This window comes from Macrobrachium nipponense, chromosome 2 (genome assembly GCF_015104395.2).
Source record: "Macrobrachium nipponense isolate FS-2020 chromosome 2, ASM1510439v2, whole genome shotgun sequence".
NCBI lineage: Eukaryota > Metazoa > Arthropoda > Malacostraca > Decapoda > Palaemonidae > Macrobrachium > Macrobrachium nipponense.
In genome coordinates this window covers 112,435,188-112,459,921 of record NC_087201.1, presented here as the reverse complement: position 1 = coordinate 112,459,921, position 24,734 = coordinate 112,435,188, and positions in this window count along the sequence as shown.

The window sequence follows — 24,734 nt, the reverse complement described above, 5'->3', positions numbered from 1 at the left end:
TTTTTTGTTATATGAAGTTTTTAAGTATAATGACTCAAACGGATCTCATTGTGAACTAAATTTAGTTTTTTTTTTTTTTTTTTTTTTTTTTTTGTAGTAAGGGCATGTCTTTAGTACAAAAAATCAACAGATTCTGTTCACTATTTGTACTTGATTTCATCATAATACGAGCTTTATGGATTTATCTTTTATTGGCATGAAAACAACAGCAAAATGTATTTTTTCATGCCAAGTATTTTACTGTTGTTTTCATGGCAAGTAGTTTGATTAAAATACTTTTCACTCCAATTATTTTTTTTTACAGTCGAGCATATCGAAAGTTAGGGGAGTTTCATTCATGTTGCCATTGCACAAAAATTTATAGTCATTAGCAGCTTGAACATTGTTTTCTCAGCTTCAGGTACAACTTACATCTTATATTTAGCAGTATATTTCCTTGCTGATCTTTTCTACATAGCAAATAAGGGTATATGTACAGTAATATGAAAATATGTCAAACCTATTAATTTGTAATGTAACTACAGTCATTTTTTTTACTATCGTATGATGGTTGAAGTGCAAGCAAAACAGCCGTTTCTCTTTCAGTAAACATAATACACATCAGGTCAGCCCATCTTTCTCCCTCTGTCTGATACATTAATTCACATTTCAGTAAAGGATACACATACAGTACAGAGAGAGAACTGAGGTGTAGGCTTAATCAGCTGGTTCTAAAATCGTAAACATTACAAATGGCTGGACAATCAGTTTTTTTTACACGCGACAATGATAATAGACCATTATGGAAGTACAGTATGAATGGATTCTGTAAGTGAATAACGTTTTAATGATAGTATTTTGCAGTGTTTACATTAATATTACTATAACTACCTATTAAAATAGGCAGTTATACACATTTTTAGAGGGGGCACCAAATTATCAGATTTTTGCTTAATGCACTATTACTAGGGACATACTGCAAATGTCATGTAAGGCAGCCAGGTTAAAGGTATGCTGCAAGTACCCTTCTGTAATAACATATGCATTTTATTATTGCATTGTACACAGTAACCAACCATTTACTTTGAGTGAAACTAAACTTTATGATAGACAGAAGAAAAAGACAGATTATTAAAGAATGAAGAGGACCTAGACATAAATCTGAGAAATAAATTCAATCAATTACCAACTAGCAGTAAACTAGACCATATAAATTAAGTCAAATAAGAACAAGCAGTAATAGTTAAGAAAACTGCAGATTCATTATGAAGTTATCTGTGACCTTAATGTTTTGTATGAAACTAATAAGGAAATTTGGAAGTTGTTAGTGAATTAACCTACACAAAGTGTAGTTTTCAGTTATTTTATTTCCTAAAACCAAACAAATTATTAGCGTAAATGCATATCATGTTACCCGACTGTCAGCGTAGATCCCTCATGAAAACTCCTTCTCATAGTACCATTATTTTTTTTTATCTTTATAATAGTTTATGTTCTATTGTGGAAGTATGCTCTGTTAGTATCTGCATATGATTACTATTAGGTAATGCTGAACATATTTGAGAGGCAAATTTATGTATTGAATAAAGAAAAACTTATTAGTTTCATTTTTCTTCATTCCCCAAGTTAAGTGCTCTAGATCTCAGTGTATTTTGTGGAAGTTATCATAGTAGAAGTTTCATTTTTCCATGATGGTAAGTTATCATTCATTGTTTTGATTAATGTAGGAAAAATATGAATAAAATTTTGATGTACAGTGGTACCTCAGGATACGAAATTAATCCGTTCCAAGGCGGCCTTCGTAACCTGAGCTTTTTGTATCTTGAACCGCATTTTACATGTAAATTGCGTAATTCGTTTCAAGCACCCCCAAAAAAATTTTATAATAAAGCTAAATTGACCAATAAACAATGAAATAATACAACAATTTGAACCATTTGATACCTAACTTAATACGTACTACTAATATGTACTACATAGTACCTGTAAATAAATTGTATTAGTGTACATGGTATACAAGATATACGCACATACATACGTACATATATAGTAAAATGTGGAACCTTACCTTTCGAGTGAGGCTATCTCCGAAAATGGCGAAAGAGGAGGAGGACAAACGGCAGAAAACTTGTACATACGTTCACTTACCATTACAAAAAAACTTAAAATTAAATTTTTTTTTCTTTCTTTTTTATTTTTACTTTTTTTTTTCTTTTTGATTTTTACTTTTTATACTTTACATTTTTTTTTTCTTTTTATAAAATTTCAATTTCTTCACCACTTTCAACTTTCGGTTTTTTGTAGTATCACTTGGATCTTCCTGTTTGCTCACTCCTACTAAAGGCCTCTTTAAAAAATAACTATCCAAGGAAGATTGCTTCTGCCTGCTTTTGACAATGTTCCTGAAACGACTCGGGCAAACGTCATCGAACTGCGCAAGCATACGACTTTTGTAAGCCTTTTAGGGGTGCCTCTTTTCTACAAATGATTGCACCTTATGAAAAGCAGCTAGAGCATCCTTAATTTCTGCCGTTGTCATAGGGTCATCCTCCTCCTCCTTGCCGCTGCTAGAGAACTCTTCTTGAACGATGTTATGTTGCATGGCCTCCAACTCCTTCAGGTCATCCGTTGTAAGCTCCTCTTGGTACTCCTCGAGAAGGTCATTGATGTTGTCCTCGTCGACGACCAGCCCCATGGACTTGCCGAGTGCAACGACCTTGTCAAGATCTGGTTGCGAAACAGTTCCAGGATCATCAACTGTTTCTGAATCTGCACCAGCTTCGCCCACGTCGAATCCCTCGAAGTATCGGGCGGATACGGCATCAGGCCAGAGTTTCCTCCACGAAGAATTAAGGTTCGCCTCGAAACCTCCTGCCAAGCTTGGTCGATGAGTCGGATGCATATTACGATATCAAAATGCTCCTTCCAAAATTCACGCTAGGTAAGGTCTGTGGTATCGGTAATGTCGAAACATCTCTTGAAAAGATGTATTGTATATAGCTTCTTGAAGTTCGATATCACTTGCTGATCCATGGGGTGGAGGAGATGGGTGGTGTTAGGCGGAAGATAAAGAACCTTGATGAAAGAATACTCCACTAGGATATCTTCCTCGAGGCCAGGAGGGTGAGCAGGGGCATTGTCCAACAACAGCAGACATTTCAGAGGGAGGCGCTTCTCTTCCAAGAATTTCTTCACTGTTGGGCCAAAACACAGAAATACCCACTCAGTGAACAAAAGTCTCGTTACCCAGGCTTTCGCATTAGCCCTCCACATCACTAGAAGCTTCTCCTTTAGCACTTTGTGGGCCTTGAAGGCTCGAGGAGTCTCCGAATGACAGACAAGTAGGGACTTCACCTTGCAATCAACACTGGCGTTTGAACAAAGTGCAAGAGTAAGCCTGTCTTTCATAGGCTTATGCCCGGGTAGCTTCTTCTCTTCCTGCTTGATGTATGTCCGACGAGGCATATTTTTCCAAAAAAGGCCAGTCTCATCACAGTTGAAGACTTGCTAAGAACTGTAGCCTTCCTTGATCATCATCTCATCGAACGTCTTAATAAAGGCTTTGGCTGCTTTCGTGTCCGAGCTGGCCATCTCCCCATGCCGCACCACCGAATGGATGCCAGTCCGTTTCCAGAATTTTTCAAACCACCCATGGGAAGCCTCAAAGTCTGGGGTTGGCGTCGATGTCCCTTCTCCTCCTTCGTCTTCGGCCTGGGCAATCAAATCGCCGAAATTAGTGCTGGCCTTCTGGCAGATTGCCGTCTCGGTTATCGTATTGCCAGCGATTTCTTTGTCTTTTATCCAGACAAGAAGCAGCCTCTCCATCTCGTCGTGCACGTGGCTCCTCTTGTTGAACAAAATAGTCACGCCCTTGGAAGGTGTAGCTGCTTTGATGGCTTCCTTCTGCTTAAGGATGGTGCCTATCGTCGATGGATTTCGGCCGTATTCCTTAGCGATCATACTCAACCGCATGCCAGCTTCATACTTCTTGATAATCTCCATCTTCGTCTCCATAGAAAGCATCCTCTTCTTTCCATGAACTTCAGCAACTTTCTTGGGACCCATGACTACATATACTGTACGTAATTAAGTTATGTAGTATATGTACCAAAGTTCTCACACAACACGATAAAGTAGTACAACGAAATCACTAACACATTTACGTTAATAAATGAAATTGTATAGAACGAACAAATTCCGTGTGCGTACATAAACGATGGAGCGAAGCATTGGGCGAAGGACGCCTTTACGTAGAGCATGATGGGAGAGATGCTGACCAATAGGAGAGCAGGATCTTATGGCGGTGACTAGCATCAGGAACCAATGTGAGAGTGGGAGGATGGTGGCGAGTACGTACTCAGTTGGCGGCGCGTCAGTTTTAAAATTGTTATCGGTGGTCCGGGCAAATCTCATGACTTTATAGTAACAACCTTTCGTAACCTGAACTATTTTCGTATGTAGAGCCAAAAAAATCTTCGTATTTGCTTTCGTAACTGAAATTTTTCGTAAGCTGGGACTTTCGTATGTCAAGGTACCGCTGTATTCAGTCACTCATTACTTTCTGAAACTACTTGTTTGTATAAATTGTCACACTTTTCTTGTAATGAATGACAACATGGTAAAATTTTATTTTCTTGAAAAGCAGTGTATGCATTTTAAGAAGTTAGATGTTATTCTGTGCCACCTTAGTCATATTGGCCATGATCAAACACCCTCACACCTCCAGAATCAGGTTTTGAATACAAATCAAAATGAATCTGAACTTATGATTGTTTAAGGTAAGAAAAATAGAATATATGTTTTACAGTAAAGCATTTATGTACAAACCCATTAATGAACTAAACAAAAACTTCTTTCAGTTTTCTTGAAGATTGAAAAAGAAACCCACAAAATCACTGTGTAACGTGTTTACTTCTAAGTATTTACATTTAATTTTACTCCACACTTGAGTACTTTCAGGCCCTATCTGTGGCCCATTATCAAGAGATATTTGGGTTTTCAGCACACTCATGTTTCTGCAAGTGTTAGTGTTCCTGAGTGTGTTAATGTTTCATCCCCTGTGAGATCTGCAGTAGCTGCTTCGTCCTGTGCATCGAGTCGCGAGTGTGTTGCAACCTCCCATGTTTGTGCACGTTGCAAATTCTTCTGCTTCTCCAACACCAGGGCCTATTCATCACTGTAAGGATCTCAAGGCGCCTGTCAAGAGATCGAAAGTTGTGAGCATGGAAATAGTGCAGCAGGAGGGTTTGTTTGCCCCTCCCCTTGGTGCTTCCTAGGGTTAGGCTCCGAGGGATTCTCGTTCTATTTCGAGTGTTCGAGACACTTCATCTTTGCATATATGTGTGTCTGCCCTGCAAGTGCACGTATGCGGCCACGTACACGAGTCATCTTTTGGGAGTGTGTGTAGTGATGTTCCTAGGGTTGTGGTTGGTTCGTTGCAGGACCTGGCGCTTCGATCCAGCCCAGACAGGTTGGTTGGTGCTTCAGGCTGTTTGGCTGCTGGCTCTTCTGTTGGCTTACACGAAGAAGGCACATTGGATAAGCCTTTACATTCTTCTTGTTGTCGGTCTCCGTTGCCGGAGCAGGAGGAGGGAGAGACGCAAGAGTTTTTGTCTTCCTTTACCGAAGTTGTTGATCTCATTCATGGGTTCAACAACATGGAGAGTATAACTCAGACTCGGTCGTCTTTTGCTCCTTCCTCCTTGGAAGCCTTGCTGGGAGCTACACAAGATCCCAAGTCATAGTTTCAACTTCCCTTATCGGGGCATGTCCAGTCGGTCTTGCATAAGGTAAACGCCTCTGTTTCAGATCGGGACGGGTCTCTCTCCGTCTTCCTTCGGGCGAGGTGAGGAATAGACACGTCATTCGCTCGACTGGTCTGATACAGGTGAGTAAAGTAGTCATACTGATAGTTTGGTCGGTTGGTATGCAAATAACCAACCCTCTATTCGGTAGCATATAGTACTCTGCTCCTTGGCAAGGGGGAATAGGGAGTGGTAATGAACCCTGGTGTGTTGGTTTGTTATTGGACAGTCAAAGTTTCTCTTTAATTCCCTATACAATGATTTGTCCCATATATCATTGTACGTCGCTCAGTGACTGAGTTGTTGGATATCAATGTATCTAGCTTGTAACAGGCATCAGTCCCTCTCCTGTATATATTTCTTCTGGAGCTGGACTGGTGGGGGCCCCCAGCCAGTTTAGGATGTCTGTATCTCCCTCCAAGTATAAGTCTATCCTATTGTTAAGACCAAAGGTTTGTGTGCATGTGGACAAATTACAAATTTTCTAAGAATTTGTATTTTTCATAGCTACAAACCTGAGATCATAACATTGTACTGCCCACCTCTATCTGCCCCTCTTGTCTTCCTAAAGACATCCTGGGTTGGGAAAAACTGAACGCTGTGGCGTGGTCTTTGACCACTTTTCACCCGATATACACACCCGTTGCCATATCTCACAAGATTCCTTGCTTTTCATCTGTAATTTAACTGGATCCAGCTAGGCGCTAGAAAATTATCCTATTGTTAAGACCTCAAGTTTGTAGCTATGAAAAATACAAATTATCTTAGAAAATTTGTCATTTTAAATCATTTACAACTCGGTAATTTTAATGCACTTAACAGTATGTATTTGGGATTACAGCTGTAAATCACCAAATCTTGCAGGAAATGTAGAACAACAGATGCATATTATTTAAAAGCATGTGGACTTTCATCAGCAGATGTCACACTGTTTGTCTTGCATATTAGGTTTAAATGGATCTCCTAAATATCTATATACATGTGATAATTTTCAAATTTTAATTTCACTTACTAAGTAGTCCCACTAAAGATATTCATTACCATATATTAAAAAAGCTGACTGGGGGATATAGTACCTGTTACACAAGACAAACTCCTCCATCAGAACATCAAGAGAGATCACAATGAAACATAATTTTATTACAAAATTTATTAAAATAACTGCAGGTAAAACCATACCTCATTTTCATCCACATCCTAAAAGAGTGACCTTGGTCTCATACTCTTATTAGAATTAATGATAAAACAAAATCATTCAGCTGGAAGAAGATTAGGTAATCAAAACAAAAGTGTTAAAAAAATGGTTAAATTACGTAAACGAAAGAAATTTTCTAAATATTACAGTAATAGAAATTGGAACACTTGAAACTAAAAATTATTGCAATATTAATAGAAATTGGTGCTCTTGAAACCAATTGGAGATATGCAACAAACACTGCAAAATTTAAAAAGGAAGTTATACTAGAAAATAAAGTCATGGATACAAAATGGACTAGAGATCAACAGCAGTACTACTAATGAAAAGTATGGCAGAAATTCAGGAAAATAAATGAGACTTCTCATATCATTTAAGACAATTAAAATATGGAAGCAAGCCAACCAAGAAATAACATTGACGGAAAACATTGCAAATGTAAGTGTTAAAATTTACATAAAAGCTGTAACTGAATCAAACTACTAAATAATGAAATAATAGAAGGGATATGTTAGAATAGTAAATTTAGTATGATATGGAAGAATTGAATTATGACCTTTCAGTGTGTAGAAGAAACATGACCAATGTCAGTTGAAAGGACTTGGGCAGCTTTAAGGTCACTTCACATCCCCCTCATTGGTTGACCTACATAGGTATCGCTCATTTTGTATGAGTAAAAATTGTGTTCAATCTTTCCCTTTTAATGTATTTGCATCCCAGTCATCTACCCAGTGAGATAAGTTTGGCAAGGGGAGGAAGGAGGCAATACCTCCCGCTTTTGTCTTCTACTGACTTCCATTACTCTTGCTCCTACACCTGGATATACCCCTTCAAAAAAGGGTTAAGCCTTCCCTAATGTGATAACCCTTTCGTACCATCTCGGCAGCGGGTAAGGAATCACGAGACACTCAAGAGGTATTATCATACAAGTCCCTATGAAAGGTCTAGCCTACTCTTAAAATTCCAGGTCAATTATTGGCTGCATTCCTCAACAACTTTGCATAAAAATTGACAACCCTGTGATGTGTCCAGATTCTGTTCTTGCTATTTCTGCAGCTGCCATGGCTTTTCATCTACTGCAATGGAAGGGAAGATGAGCAAGATGTGGCCAGGAAAAGGAAGAAAATCTTCTCACTATTCCCTCTAATCATCATTGATGTCTCTTAGCTCAACTTTGTTGATCATGTTCCTGGAATGGTTTCCTCCACATAGGAAGAAGGTGAAGGGAAGTCTAAGGCCTTGCATAAAAATTTGAGGAAGACTTCTCTCACTCACCTTTCCTCATTGCAGGAGAGTGGAGGGGCCACATCAACAATGATCATTGTGTCTCTGGCAGAGATGACGGCTCTTTGCCCACCTAGACAAGAAGACTGGTTCATTCCCATCTTCCTGTATGCTTGGATGATTCTGTGCATCCCTCTCATTCTACTGTATTAGGCCTGTCACGGCTCAGGGTAACCCCCCTTACAGTCTCAGACAGGTGACTGTGGCTTCATACCTGCCCATGAGGTGTAACCTTTGGTCAGGTTGACATGGTTACATTTAGCTTGTGTTGTTATGAACGAAATGAATGCCCTGATCTGTGGGTCAGGAAGTTCCCTTGCCTCTAGCAAATTAAACAAACCTCTTCCCCAACATCTTTCATGCTAGAGGAGGTACTACACACCACAAGATGTAAAGGCCATTCTTCTGTGGCTGGACATGTCAGTCTGCCGACCCATGAACAGCTAGCCTCCTGCTAGACTCCATCAGGAGGGTTTCTCTAATGCAGTAGATGCAAGTATCTTTGTGTTTGTGCCCGTGGTGTTTCTTTATGCTGTTTTGTGGCTTAACCAGTAGATGAACATGCTGACAGATTACACCAATACCAGGTATTTCATGTTCAAATGAAAGGGATGCCATCTGGAGGTTGCGTTGTTCACAGGAGAGATAAGATTATCTTCCAGATTTAAGATAGGGTTCTCTTTACAGTATCCTCTTGCTAAGGAATGGTTTAATGTTGGGATTGTCTTCACCCTTTCCCTTTGGTAGAGTAGAGGCAGCTGTGGAACTTAGAGGTTCCGTAGCACCACTGTGCTAAGTTGCAGCAACAAGGAGTGGAGCCTTGGGCTGTATCAGTCCTTTGGGATAGGTGACGGCTTCCATTCAAGGACCGCCCTCATTTCTTCAACCCATTGATACTGTTCCTGTCCTGTCCTCCAGATTCACAGAAATCTCTGGCCATGGTGGCAGAGATAGAAGTGATGATGGAGAAAGGAGCCACTGAAGTCATAGATCACCAGTCTGGGTTTTAACAGCTACCTCTCTCTCATATAGCGATCAGTATTCAACTCCCACTTGCTTCAGGATGGAAACTCCACAATAGTGTTAGATTCCATCGGAGAGGGTAACTTCATGCTTTTGGTAGGCTTGCAAGATGAGTACAACTACCCATGAGAAAACTGACAATGGCACTCTTATGAGACTTATGCCCAGAACCAGAACCAATGTAAGCCACTACTCCTTTACCAAGGCAATTGGAATCAGTGACAGACTGGAGCTAATATGCCAAGTAAAAACTTTTGGGACAGATTTATAGGGAATACAAAACTTTAAAACAGATGGAACTCACTTGAATTTGGAAGGAGCAAGATTGCTAGGAAACCTTCTTAACAAAAACCTCTTGAAACACCTCAGTGAACTGAACATTTAAGGGAAGAAGTTGGAAAATCCCAGTATCTGGTTAGTAATAGCACTGCTGGAAACTGTGGCAGTAAGGGAAACTTACTGCCACCAAGGAGAAAAGAGAAGATAGAAAAGTCCCTCAGAGTGGCGCAGTGTAATGCATAATCTATTCAGAATAAAGTAGATCTCTTGAAAGCATTGGTAGCAAGAATTAGACTTAATAGGTATCACAGAAGCATGGATACAAGAGGCTTTGTAGGAGAGTCAGATAGCTGGATATAAATTGTTGAAAGAAATACTCAATAAAAAAGGTGGAGGCATTATGTTATATGTCAAGGACCACCTCAGTCCAATAGAGTAAAATTACAACCATACAGGAAGTGATTGGCATTAATATAAGCAGTCTAGGGAAGAAGATACAGTGGAACCTCTGTTTTTGTATGCCTCTCATTTCATATGTTTCAGTTTTCACAGACTTCCCCCCCAAAAGAAAATCTTGTCTTGGTTATAGTACGCTTCCTCGGTTTTTGTACACTCAGTAATGCTCCATCCCTGACCCAGCACATGACAGGGCCCCATATGAAGAGCCCAAATAAACATCTTCCGTCTCGAGAAGAAAACCCCGCTATACAGGTTCCAGGGAAAGGTAATTGTGCTGCTGACTTCTTATCACACTTCCCTGCTCTCCATTGCAAACCAGATGACAAGGACTCTGAACTCGAAGAGGATATGACTGCCGCCCTTGTCACTTTTGGCCACCGCCCTTGAGCAAGAATACCTCGTACTTGACAAGGAGAGGGTCAAAACAGCTGCCTCTAAGGACCCTGTATACCAGTTGTTGGCAGAAGGCACAGGAGCTGGCCTGCCTACATCAGTTCTACTTGGTTAGGGACAGGTTATTTATGGTAGAAGACCTGATAGTCTACACTTACAACCAAGGATGCTCACGTCTGCTCATTCCAGAAGAACTTTGCCTTCAAGTCATTACAGGCCTTCACGCAGGCCGTCAGGGGGTGGACTCCATGCTCTGCAGGGCTAGGTATTCAGTTTACTGGCCAGGCATGGAGGGTGACCTGCCTCTTGCTCTATCACCACCTACTGAACCATTTGTACTCGCACCACCCTCAGAATACCCATTCCAGTCGACAGTGGTGGACATGCTACAGTTGGAGGGCCATATGTACATGGCCTATGCAGACAGGCTCACTGGGTGGCTGGAAGCAGCACAGTTTCCACATGGTACAATGTCATCGAGAATTATATCGGTGTTGAGGACATAATTCACAAGATGGGGAGCACCAGAGCTAATCTTGACATATGGGGGCACAAACCTCATTAGGGAAGAGACCACATCGTTCTTCAGAAGATGAGGGTTACGGTATGCCTTTCATCAGCTCATTACCCCCCAGTCCTGGAAGGGTTGAAGCAGCAGTCAAGACCACCAAGAGGATCATCAGGTCTAATATAGGCAAAGGAAGCAGCCTAGATTGCAACAAGGCCTCCCTGGCAATTTTTCAGTACCTCAGCACTCTCCTAAGGGGTCTGACAAGTCCCCAGCACAGCTCACCATCATTAGGCAGCTCAGAGAAGGAGTGCCAATGTCCAGACAGGCATTACAAGGTGGAGAGATACTGGGATGAGGTAATCCAGCAGAGGGAACTACAAGAGTCCTAAGAGGAGACCCAACCATTTGCTGGAACCAGGGAGCTTCTACCCCTTGTTGTAGGCTGCAGGGTAAGAGTGCAGGATCCTTTAACCAAAACTTGGGACCGATCTGGGTTGCTAGTGGAGTCCAAGGACCACTGACAGTATCTCATTAGGGTGGATGGAAGTGGTCAAGTGTCACTCAGAAACAGGAAGCGCCTGAAAGTGCTAAAACGGCAGCCCCCAACGTCGTCAGCCACTTCCCCTCGCCCAAATGCTGCTCCACCTCGTCCAAAATGGCGGACAGTGCAACCCTCATGGATGAGCGAGTATGTCATGGGTAATGTTGAGTGTTAACCCTTGCTTATGCTTGGGTAACACTGAAATTATATCTCATTGTCCCTCATGCTTGTCTTGTCTTCTGTTTTGATAAGCCAAACTGGCTACAATTAATTTTTGCAGACATATTTTTATGCATATTCATATTGCTGCCATGCATTGCCCTGTATGTTGTGCTATCTTTGCATTAACCATTACTTTTTTCCTATGGGCAATTTTTTTTTTTTTTCTTTGTGTGTATATATGTATTTAATACGTATTTGCTTATTGCCATCACTGATTATTTCCATTTAATGTTATGCCATTCTGCCATACCATAATCTCAGGGGGGGGGGGGGGGGGGGATGTAGGATGGTTGAATATGTGTAATGCCTGTTGCCAAGAGGGCAGCATGATTGGCGCCAATGTTGCCCGCATGTCTGCAACTCACTCTCAGTCACACCTCTGTATAGACCGGACGTGTAATAAAGCACTGGAGTGATACACGGGTTTCCTTCTGTTTCCTACAGTTACCTATTTATATTAAACAAAAACCAGACAAGAAATAATGGATGGAAACTAGAACTGAAGAGATACAACACATCTCATTGTTGGAACTTCTTTACATACAAGATATGTGACACATGGAATAAACTTCCACCAAAAGTTGTAAACAGTAACAGTGTTGAAGAGTTTAAAAGAACACTAGACAAAATTGTTAGGTCACTGAATGAACAGGAAAACCTGCTCTGAGAGATAAGTGATCACGCGATGTCTCTTGGGATGGACTAATAAGTCTTAGCCTGTGCGAGGCCCTCTGAAGCAGACTAATGTGGTATACCAATTTGTATGCCCTGCCCGTGGATGCCCCGGCGCCTATATTTGTATGACCACAACACGTCTGTCTAAGAGGATTTCCTGCTGTGCACAGGAAGGGGCCATTAGGAGCCATACTTTGGCTGTACATAATGAAGCCATCTCCCACAATGGAATTATCTACAACACAAGGGTAATCAGGAGAGCTCAGGATCAGAGATGTGTCTGCCTGTTGGAGGCCTTCCTCATTCAATGGAAAAAGCCTTCTCTGAACACCACCCAAGAAGTGCTTTTCCTCTCCACAAACCTACAAAGAAATATACCAAGCTTTGGCAATAGCAGAACGAGAGAAGACACCAACCATGTCATACCTGATCATACCGGCCGCCCGGATCGCAGTGACATCACAGTCCAGCTTTGATGGTCTGCTACGTTACAACAGCAAGAGCTTCAACTCTTAGAAAGTAGCTTGAAGATTCCTTCTAGTTGCCAATATCAGAGGAAGCACCGCACCCACCAACCAATGAAAGTTTAGGTCACGGATATCTCCCTGTTGACCTCCCGACTATAAATTAGGGTAGCACCGAAACCATCATCATTCTGCTCAAAGTCACAGCCTTGAGAATATCTGGTCGAATCCAGAAGAAATGTCGGCCCCCATTACTTCATTTGCATAGAATATTAGTTCAGATTTGCATTAGTCTACAGATAATGTAGGTACACCAGATTTGAATATACATAAATTTCATCGAATTTATCGATCTTTACTTTTCCTATGTATCCAATAGGCGCATTTCTCACAAACCTAAATAATATTGAAAAAGCCGTGATAAGAAGAGAAAAAACACTTTTATGAAATAAATGCAGCTGAAGCAGCAATCTCCTTCAAAGAACGTCTTTGAGACATCCTAATCCTTGTAACTCAAGACTCAAAGCTCTACCTCCACTTTGTCTGCGAGATGGTCTTCCAGGTCAAGGCCTTGTGCTTCAGACTGGTGACAGCTCCTGAGGAATATTCACCTTAATCTCAGCTTCGGCCCATTCAAAGGGTATTTGTTCACTTAATTTTACAGGCAGAGTTTAACCCTGGCTCATAAGATGGCATCCCCCGTGCAAACATAGTGCAAATGGCTGCCTGCATCGCATAATCCTCTCATTGTATTCCCCTATATCCCTCCATTTCTGCTGCTGAAATGCCTTTCAATTAGGTAGCCGAGAAAGGGAGAGCCACTGCAAGAACTGGAAGGAGCGTACTTGAGACAGTGGCCATATTGGGCCCTAAGGTAGTTCGGTTGCAAGTGCGCGAATTCCTTCTGACACCCAGTGAGGTTATTGTGGAGAGTCGACATACGTTTCCTGCTTGTACACTTCAAAGTGCTGCCATCGTGTCTCAGTTCAGGATAACCTACTTGGATCACTTTTTTGGACTCCTACGGTAAGCATAAATGACTCTAGTATTTTGGCAGCCTGGTATTCCTCATCCTGAATTATTTCTTGACTTTATTTAATGGAAGCCTTCCAAGTAAATCGCGTGATTCACCACATAAAGTAATACCTCAATCTTATGCAATTCGAGTTGCATGAATTCACAATAGCACAAACTTTTCATTGGAACCTAATTATCATACGAGAGTTTTTCAGACTTGCTATCACAAACTCAAAATTTTTTCAATTCTCGAGAAACCCTGCAAAAGTGTTTTGTTTATTTTTTGTATAATTTATAGGTTTTCGAGCTTCTATGTGTAAATTAAATATCATTATGTAATAAAGAAAAAAATTACAGTGGAACCGCTACATACGAAAGTCCCTAAGTACGAAAAATCCAGGTTACAAAAGCAAAGACGAAAATTTTTTTGTTGTTTCTGTGTACGAAAATAATTCAGGTTGCAAAGGGGTGTATGTACTGTAAACCGAAATTCGCCTGGGCCGCTGAGAACAATTTTAAAACTTGTGCGCCGCCAACTCGGTAGACTCGCCACCATCCTCCCGCTCTCCCATTGGTTCCTGATGCTAGTCAACGCCGTAAGATCCTGCTCTCCTATTGTTCAAATTCTGTCCCATCATGCCTCTACGTAAAGGCATCCCTCGACCATTTCGTCACATCAGCGTTATTGTACACACGTGGAATTTGTTTGTTCACATAGATTTCGTTTGTTAACGTAAATTCGTGTTAGGGATTTCGCTTTCTTTGTAGTGAGTTACTTTATCGTGTTGTGTGTGAACTTAATTACTTACGTTATTAGCCATGGGTCCCAAGAATGTTGCTGAAGTTCACGGAAAGAAGAGGATGCTTTCCATGGAGACGAAGATGGAGATAATTAAAAAGTATGAAGCTGGCATGTGGTTGAGTGTGATTGCTAAGGAATACGGCCAAAATCTGTCGATGATGGGCACCATCCTTAAGCAGAAGGAAGCCATCAAAGCATTACACCTTCCAAGAGTGTGACAATTTTGTCCAACAAGAGGAGCCACATGCATGATGAGATGGAGAGGCTGCTTATTGTATGGATTAAGGACAAAGAAATTGCTGGTGATACAATAACCGAAACAGCAATCTGCCAGAAGGCCAGCGCTATTTTCAGTGATCTGAGTGCCCAGGCCGAAGACGACGGAGGAGAAGGGACATCGACGCCAACCCCAGACTTCAAGGCTTCTCGGGGTCGGTTTGATAAATTTTGTAAACGGACTGGCATCCATTCGGTGGTGTGGCATGGGGAGGCTGCCAGCTCGGACACGAAAGCGGCCGAAGCCTTTGTTAAGACGTTCGATGAGATGACAATCAAGGAAGGCTACAGTTCGCAGAAAGTCTTCAACTGTGACGAGACTGGCCTTTTTTGGAAAAAAATTCCTCATCGGACGTACATCACGGAGAAAGAGAAGAAGCTACCCGGGCATAAGCCTATGAAAGACAGGCTTACTCTTGCACTTTGTTCTAACGCCAGTGGGGATTGTAAGGTGAAGCCCCTACTTGTGTATCATTCCGAGACTCCTCGAGCCTTCAAGGCCCACAAAGTGCTAAAGGAGAAGCTTCCAGTGATGTGGAGGGTTAATGCGAAAGCCTGGTTAACGAGACTTTTGTTCACCGAGTGGGTAAATCTGTTTCGGCCCGACAGTGAAGAAATTCTTGGAAGAGAACCGCCTCCCTCTGAAATGTCTGCTGGTGTTGGACAATGCCCCTGCTCACCCTCCTGGCCTCGAGGAAGATATCTTAGTGGAGTATTCTTTCATCAAGGTTCTTTATCTTCCGCCTAACACCACCCCTCTCCTCCAGCCCATGGATCAGCAAGTGATATCAAACTTCAAGAAGCTGTATACAAAACATCTTTTCAAGAGATGTTTCGACATCATGATACCACAAACCTCACCTTGCATGAATTTTGGAAGGAGCATTTCGATATCGTAATATACATCCAACTCATCGATCAAGCTTGGCAGTAGGTTTCGTGGTGAACCTTGAATTCTATGTGGAGGAAACTCTGGCCTGATGCCGCATCCGCCCGAGACTTCGAGGGATTCAACGTGGGTGAAGCTGATGCAGATTCAGAAACAGTTGATGATCCTGAAACTGTTTCGCAATCAGATCTTGACAAGATCGTTGCACTCGGCAAGTCCATGGGGCTGGTCGTCGACGAGGACGACATCAATGACCTTCTCGAGGAGCACTAAGAGGAGCTTACGACGGATGACCTGAAAGAGTTGGAGGCCATGCAACATAACGTCGTTCAAGGAGAGTTCTCTAGCAGCGGCGAGGAGGAGGGGGAGGTCCCTATGACAACGGCAGAAATTAGGGATGTTCTAGCTGCTTTTCATAAAGTGCAAACATTTGTAGAAAAGAGACACCCCGAAAAGGCTTTCACAGGTCGTATGCTTGCGCAGTTCAATGACGTTTGCCTGAGTCGTTTCAGGAACATTGTCAAAAGCAGGCAGAAGCAATCTTGAATAGATATTTTTTAAAGAGGCCTTTAGTAGTAAGCAAACAGGAAGGCCCAAGTGATACGAAAAAACAGATAATTGGAAGTGGTGAAGAAATTCAAATTTGTAAAAAAAAAAAAATGTGAAGTAAAAAAGTAAAAAAAAAAAAATCAGAAAAAGGCAAAAAAAAACAAATTTAATTTTATGTTTTTGTAAAGTTAAGTGTTAATGTTTTCTGCCATTTGTTAATGTGTTTTGTAAAGTTTAATGTTAATGTTTTCTGCCATTTTTAAATGTTTTGTATAGTTAAGTGTTCATGTTTTCTGCCATTTGTCCTCCTCCTCTGTTGCCACTTTCGAACATCGCCTCACTCGAAGGTAAGGTTCCACATTTTACTACATATGTGCGTACAGTATTTCTTGTACCCTGTACACTAATACACTTTATTTGCAGGTCAGTCACAGTTACGTTAGGTATTGAATGGTCCCAATTGTTGTATTTAATTGTTTATTGGTCAATTTAGCTTTATTGTAAAATTTACTGTGGTGTTTTTGTAGGGCTTGGAACGAATCAGGCAATTTACATGTAAAACGTAGCTCTAGATACGAAAAAATCAGATTATGAAGGCCACTTCAGAACGAATTAATGTCGTAACCTGAGGCTCTCTCTCTCTCTCTCTCTCTCTCTCTCTCTCTCTCTCTCTCTCTCTCTCTCTCTCTCTCTCTCTCTCTCTCTCTCTCTCTCTTTTACTGAGATGAGAGAGTTTTTATGGTACATTTATGTACTATGTTTAATAATAATAATAATAATATGACTGTAGTTACAAAATTCGTATGTTATAATAATAATAATAATAATAATAATAATAATAATAATAATAATAATAATAATAATAATAATAATAATAAAGCACTACACCCAAGAGCAAATACGGACAGACTATACATAACACGAAAGGAAGGAGGGAGAGGACTACTGAGCATAGAGAACAGAGCACTGGGGCAATATCTGAAAACCAGTGAAGACGAGTGGCTCAAGAGTGCATGGGAAGAAGGACTGATAAAAGTAGACGAAGACCCAGAAATATACAGAGACAGGAGAATGACAGACAGAACAGAGGAATGGCACAACAAACCAATGCACGGACAATACATGAGACAGACTAAAGAACTGGCCAGCAATGACACATGACAATGGTTACAGAGGGGAGAGCTCAAGAAGGAAACTGAAGGAATGATAACAGCGGCACAAGATCAGGACCTAAGAACCAGATATATCCAAAGAACGATAGATGGGAATAACATCTCTCCCATATGTAGGAAGTGCAATACGAAATATGAGACCATAAACCACATACCAAGCGAATGTCTGGCACTTGCACAGAACCAGTACAAAAAGAGGCATGATTCAGTGGCAAAAGCCCTCCACTGGAGCCTGTGCAAAAAACATCAGCTACCTTGCAATAATAAGTGGTACGAGCACCAACCTGAAGGAGTGATAGAAAACGATCAGGCAAAGATCCTCTGGGACTATGGTATCAGAGCAGATAGGGTGATATGCGCAAACAGACCAGACGTGACGTTGATTGACAAAATCAAGAAGAAAGTATCACACATTAATGTCGCAATACCATGTGATACCAGAGTTGAAGAGAAAGAAAGGGAAAAGATGGATAAGTATCAAGACCTGAAAATAGAAATAAGAAGGATATGGGATATGCCAGTGGAAGTTGTACCCATAATCTTAGGAACACTAGGCACGATCCCAAGATCCCTTAAAAAAGAATCTGGAAAAACTAGAGGCTGAAGTAGCTCCAGGACTCATGTTGAAGAGTGTGATCCTAGAAACGGCGCACATAGTAAGAAGAGTGATGGACTCCTAAGGAAGCAGGTCCTATGCAACCCGGAACCCCACACTATAAATGCCACCCAGTCGAATTGGAGGACCGTGATAAAGCAAAATAATAATAATAATAATAATATCCTTTATTTCAGCTCAGGGCCATATACATGGAATATACAAAATACAGACAGTAACATACACAATCTAGATACATGAGCCAACATGATGATAAAATGAATAATCGGTACTTATCTATAAAATAGCTGAGGTAACATAAAAGATAGCAATCATAATACTGGTAATAGTAATAATATTGGTGAGAAAAAAATGCATTGAGAGTTATAACAGTTAGTGCACAAACACAAATTATATAACTTAAATTTCAACTAGAGACCTTAGGTGGTTACAATAGTCAGGTCCAGAGGGCTAAATACGAAAACTGAGTGTATAAAAAAAAACTTTGACTTGATAAGTAATCACAGTAATAATGAAAAAGTAAAATATCAGCAATGAATATAATAATGACAAAATCTGCAGATGACATTTTGCCAATACTGAGATTAAGTCCTTTAGGGGACAAAGACCTTATTTTCCCATCTTTCCCACAGTTTAGATCTTCTTGCTTCACTCCTTAGGATGCTTTGTATGAGCGCGTTGCTGCTGTTTCTTACTCGGGTTACCAGACTGGACATTGTTCGCCTTACAATGATTCTTAAATTGTCCAGGTGCATGGTTTTCTATGAACATCTGTGTGGCGGAGTGGTAGCGGGGAGTGTTTGTGAGGCGTCTCAGAATGTCATTGTGCACAACAGTGATACGTCTCATGGTCTCTCGGGTATAATTCGTCCAGAGGGAACACCCATAGATACTGTAGCAGTACGAGCGGAAGAGGTTTCACGTCTCGGTGACAGAAGGCAAACCTCCTTGCAATCATGTTGCCAGTTGCACATAGTTTACGACGCCTATGTTCAATGGCTGCCGTATCTTTTAGGTCGTCGGTGACAATGTGACCCAAATACGGAAATTCGTGCACAAATTCACGCCGATGGTTTCCGAGGAAGATTTGTAGTTCTGCAATATGCTTAAGCGATCTCGGGAGCAGCGACATGCACTGGGTCTTGGTTTCGTTATAGATTATATCAAATTCCTCTGCATATTGGCAGCAAGTGTCGATGAGTCATTGGAGACCTTGCACTGATGGGGAAATCAGAACCATATCGTCGGCCTAACAGAGGTTGTTATAGTTGTTTCCGAAGCCCATTTAGGGAGGCGAAGGTGTACGATAATACACACAATTGCTGTGCGGAGAACCAGCAATGTAAAATGCCAATTAGATATAGGGGTGTGCCCCTTTTATGCAGCTTTGGGAAGAGCTTCAGGTAGTTTACTCTGTCAAATGCTTTTCTGACATCTACAAAACAAAGGAAAACAGGAGAGGCTGATGATAGGTAGTAGTTCAGCAATTCTTTCAGTATGTAGATGCAGGTGTCGGTGACTCGGTGGAGTGGTTTGCTTTAAACCCGAACTGGTTGTCAGTGGTGTGTAGAAAGGGGAGAAGTCTCACTAGAAGAACCGACTCTATCTTCGATGCGATTGTTGTGATTGCAATCGGGCGGTAATTGCCAGGGTCAGCTGCATCCTTTAGCTTGTTTTTGATTAATGGTATCAAGTGAACTAAGAGGAGGGAGTCTGGAAGAAACCGGTGAATTATGCACGCATTGAATAGGGCAGCTAGCAAAATGTAAATTGTCAGATGGCAGAATTTGAAAGCCTCTGAGGAAGACTATCACAGCCGGGCGATTTATTATTAGGTAGGCTGTTTATGGCAAAGCTGATGTTACCTGGCGTAATACGGTCTGCAAAATGAAATTTAATGTTGTCAGTAAGGAGGTTATCTACATCCCTTCAGGAATCTTGATCATTTATGCAATTCAGGATATTGTTGAAGTGATCGCCCCACATACTTGCGATAGCTTCGTCTCCGACTGCTTCCCCTACTCTCTGTGATAGCTTTTTAGTTTTGAGATTTAAGGACTGGATATCTTTCCAAAGACGAGGATAATCACCAGATTCTAAGTTTCTAGACATTGCATCGGCTCTTAGTTGTTTTTCATTTAACCTGCAGTACTTAAGAACAAGTTTGAACTGCACTCTCGCCTGTCTCAGTGTGCCCTTCCCTCGGGCTACCATTTTGCCTCCACAGTAAAAACATTTCTGTTGAGTATGTATACAGATCTTTAACCAAGTCATTCCTTCCAGGTATATTACGAGAATTACCTTGACGAAATCTATAGGCAGTCCTGCCCAAAGCAAGCACAGAGATTATGTTTGAATAGAATTCATTCAGATCCCTCCTGTGGTGGTCATTTCTACAATTTGTGTTGGTAAAAAGTAAGGCGTCTGCCGGTTGAACAATTGACCGCAACCTGGTTTCCGTGGTCGCCCTAAAGTATCTGGTTTTCTGTTGGTTTTTAAAATCCCAGTTTACCGCTGGTGGACAATCATTTAGGGGGTTCACGGTAGGGAGGGATGGGGTACTGAATGACACCTGTAATGGGATGTGATTGTAGCCCGTTGCAAGATCGTAGCAAATATTGCAGGTCATAATAGAATCATGAAGTTGTGGAGATGTGATGCACTGGTCCAGCCAGGAGGTTGTAATTGCGTCCGCTCAATTATGTACATATGTAATGCATACATTATGTTAATACAGATATTTTCCATATCTGTAAATAAACCCATGACCCAAGGGGTCATTGGCGAGTTAGGAGAGTGATCAATAGCCATAACAGGACGTAAAACTAGACCATGCCATGCAATGCTTGCAGTGGCCTGGTTTGCATTTATCTGTATCAACAATTGTCATCTCTTGTAAACAGGTCACAACACCTTCCATGGGAAGCTGGTGACCTATCACCTGTAAAAGAAACACATGACTGTTATTTTTGTAATATGCTGAGATAGCTATTGTCAGCTATCGATGCGACTCTCTTGTAAAGTTAGTTCTATCCTAATTCTCCAACAGAGCGGTCATCTGACCAACCTTTCCTATACTCCTGTGATGGAGTTGAAATAAAGTTGTTAAGAAGTTAACTCAGGAAGTTTGAGTCATCTCCCCTATTCTGAAGAAGAAACAAAATCTACTTGATGTCACTCAGACGAGAAAGGGAAAAGGAACCACAATGCTTGCGTATCAGTCGCAAGAATAGACATACAACTGGTCACCATCCTATACCATTGTAAGTGGTGGACCGCAGACAGTTATATATAGGTGGCAGTACAACATATCTACGTCTACCGAAGCAAACGGAATCATCGAGAATGTAACTAATCAGAAGTAAAACAGAGGGAACAGGATCTTCAATCAACATAGGCAACTGTAAACATCCTACGAACACTAAGAAATGTCCTCCATCGAGACGTATTCAAGTGGTTAAATCAACGTTTAGAGAACGACTTTCATCACATATCTTTGAGAATCAAACCGGACGTGAATGCAGCATCGGATCTTTAATGGGAAGCGAATCATTCAACAAATAAACAACGCAAAAATATTGGGTCAACCGCGGAGCAAGTCGAGAGAGAGAGGCTGTGATGTCATCACAACACTACAATCTTCCTTCATATATACTAAAACTAAGTACATCCTTTATCCATTCAGGTGTTGTCAGTGAAGTGCTATACATCACGAGTCGATCGTCCATTATTCCTGGGGTGAGTTATATGTAATCTTAATCTTCCTTCATTGCAGGAATCTATCTTCAACTACGAATTCTCCCCTGCAGAATTTTTTTTTATCTTTGTTGATAATTTCTCTTTCTTCCAGAAGTTCACCAGAAATATCTTTATCACATTATCTGTCTTTAATCTTATCATTCTGGGGGACTCTGCTATAATCTGCAACACATCTTTATTTTATATTGCATATGCGTTTACGCAGTGGACGGGTGTATTCATATAGATACTTTGATAGGATCGCAAGGAATCGTAGTGATAAGAAAAAAGCAAAATTGAACATGGCGACCACTGCGGCTGTCGGCTCAACCGCACCCGGTAATCCCAATCCCGTTGTTACATTAGTGAGTGCACATTCTGCTATAGTTGCTTTTCAAGCTAAAAGCTTCATAGACTTTGCTAAAGGAGATGCAGGTGCATATCTTAGAGGAGTCTCTTTCCAAGAGGTGGTTACATGGGACGATTTCAAAGTTAGGCTACGTGCTATATATGGCGGTGAAGAAGCCTTAGATGTAGTTTTGGCTTTGAGGAACATCCTTAATCAAGCCTCTATGACTCAGCTTAATGTTGTAGAACAGGCGGCAGTAATTGCCGACCGGCTAAATGAATATCAAGATAACTTACGTAACTCCACTTGGGTTACAAGAGCCAATATCGCAGTGAAAGATTTCATACGGTTGATATACTTAACATGCATGACAGTTATGTTGCCTGAAGCTTTAGTACGGTGTTTTGACAAAAATTAACGCCCGACAGTACAGAACTAGATGTGTATAAACAGATAAAAAAGCACATGTCTAAGTGTACTGACCTCGATCCCTTGCTTACTCAAGTTTTTGCAAAAAATGAAAATAAGCCACAACAAGTAAACATAGTTAATAATAATCAAGCTGCAGGGATGACTTGTTACAATTGCAAGAGGCCAGGTCACATGATTTCAGACTGTAGGACGCGTTATTGTTCAATTCATAACAGCTCCACTCATTCATATAATCGTTGCTTCTCGCGAAATCAACAGCAGAATCCTAGAAACACTCAAACGGTTGCCAATGATAACAAGAAGAAGAATCCTCAGTACTATAAGAAGAAGCAGGCGAACAGCAACGCTATTCAACATCAGAAACAAACAAATTGTGCTTCAAGTAACTCTGTTCCCGGGCCGTCTAGCCAAAACTCACAAGGTCAGGCGAATTTTCCGAGTGTGCAAAGCAAAGCAAATACCACGTAATCAGCTCCAATGGGGGAGAGAATGATGTTGGGTCATTCGTATCAACATCTTTTGTATCAAATAACCAATTTAATTATTTACCAGATCATTGTGAGACAATCGATTTTCCTATGAAACACACGACCGAATCCAAAAAATCAGTACAGGTTCCTGTAGATTTTCAACAAATTCACGCCATTATAAGCCAAAATGAATTGTGCCCCACATTACATGCAGTAAATTTAGAGCACCGATCCTTCACACTGTTTTTTTATTCTGGTAGTCCATGTAATATCATGGATCTGCGGACTCACCACTTGTTGTTTTCGAACTTCCCTATATAGAAGTCCGGAGTAAGGCTCTCGGGTATTGGAAATAATGAATTAAATGTGGTAGGTGTAACTCATATTCAGTACAAGGTCGGTAAGCGCACGTTTACCGATACCTTTATCGTTGTACAAAACATTGATATGTATCCAGCTGTAATTATAGGATACCCATCTATGGGCATTCGAAACATTACCTTAGCCCCTGCCAAACACGGCGTGTATATCAAAGGAAAATTCTATAAGTCTTCTAACACCTTAAAATCAGTTTTGGACAAAAAGGAGACTAACAATAAAACAGTAACATACGTTGAGGAACCAATCACTTGACTCATGAATCAAGAAATAATCCAAGCAACCCAACAGAATTCTCGCTCAACAGTAATATCAGCTTGCACGCAAACTCTCGAGCCAAACGTAACTTCGAATATATTAGTGCGAGTAAAGAAAACTTTGCTGGGATCTGAAATGTTAATCCTTTCCGACACTCTGAAAACTAACGGATTGTCCGTCACACAAGCCATATATACAGTCGGCTCACAACAACAATGTAACATTGAAGTCTGTAATCATTTGAATACCACTTTAGTAATCCACAAATATCAACATATCCTGGATGTGGAAGTTTATAAACATCGCATTCTTACCGTTGCTGAGATCAATCACACTCAATCAGTTGCGTATGAATCCCTTTTGCAATCTATTAAAAGTAAAATCAATAAAGACATTCAAGAAGAGGAAATTATGCAGAAATTCCTTGATCTTTTAACTAAATATCATGATGTTTTCTCCACTACTGAGGGATCCTTAGGAAAAACGGATGTCATAGAACACCAAATAAGGTTAAAAGACAAGCAGAAAGTTATCTATGTACCTTCGTACAGACTCCCTATGAAATTCCAAAATGAGATAAACGATGACGTAGGTAAAATGCTAGAGGAAGGAGTCATTAGGAAATCGAACAGCCCTTATAATTATCCGTTAATAGTCGTACCAGAAAAAGATCGAACCTGGAGTATCTGCGTAGATTTCCGTCGCTTAAATGAGGAAACGATCCCTGATCGATTCCCAGTGCCATGTACTTTGTTAGGTCAGAACAAATATTTTACCAGTTTGGACTTACTTAAAGGCTTTCACCAGATACCTTTAGAAGAAGAGAGTATCCCATACACCGCCTTCAGCACAGCCAGGGGACATTATGAATTTTTGCGTATGCCTTTTGGTTTACGTTGCGCCCCAATAACATTTACTAGAAGGATTAACATAGTGTTTGGAGACTTGTTAGGGGATAT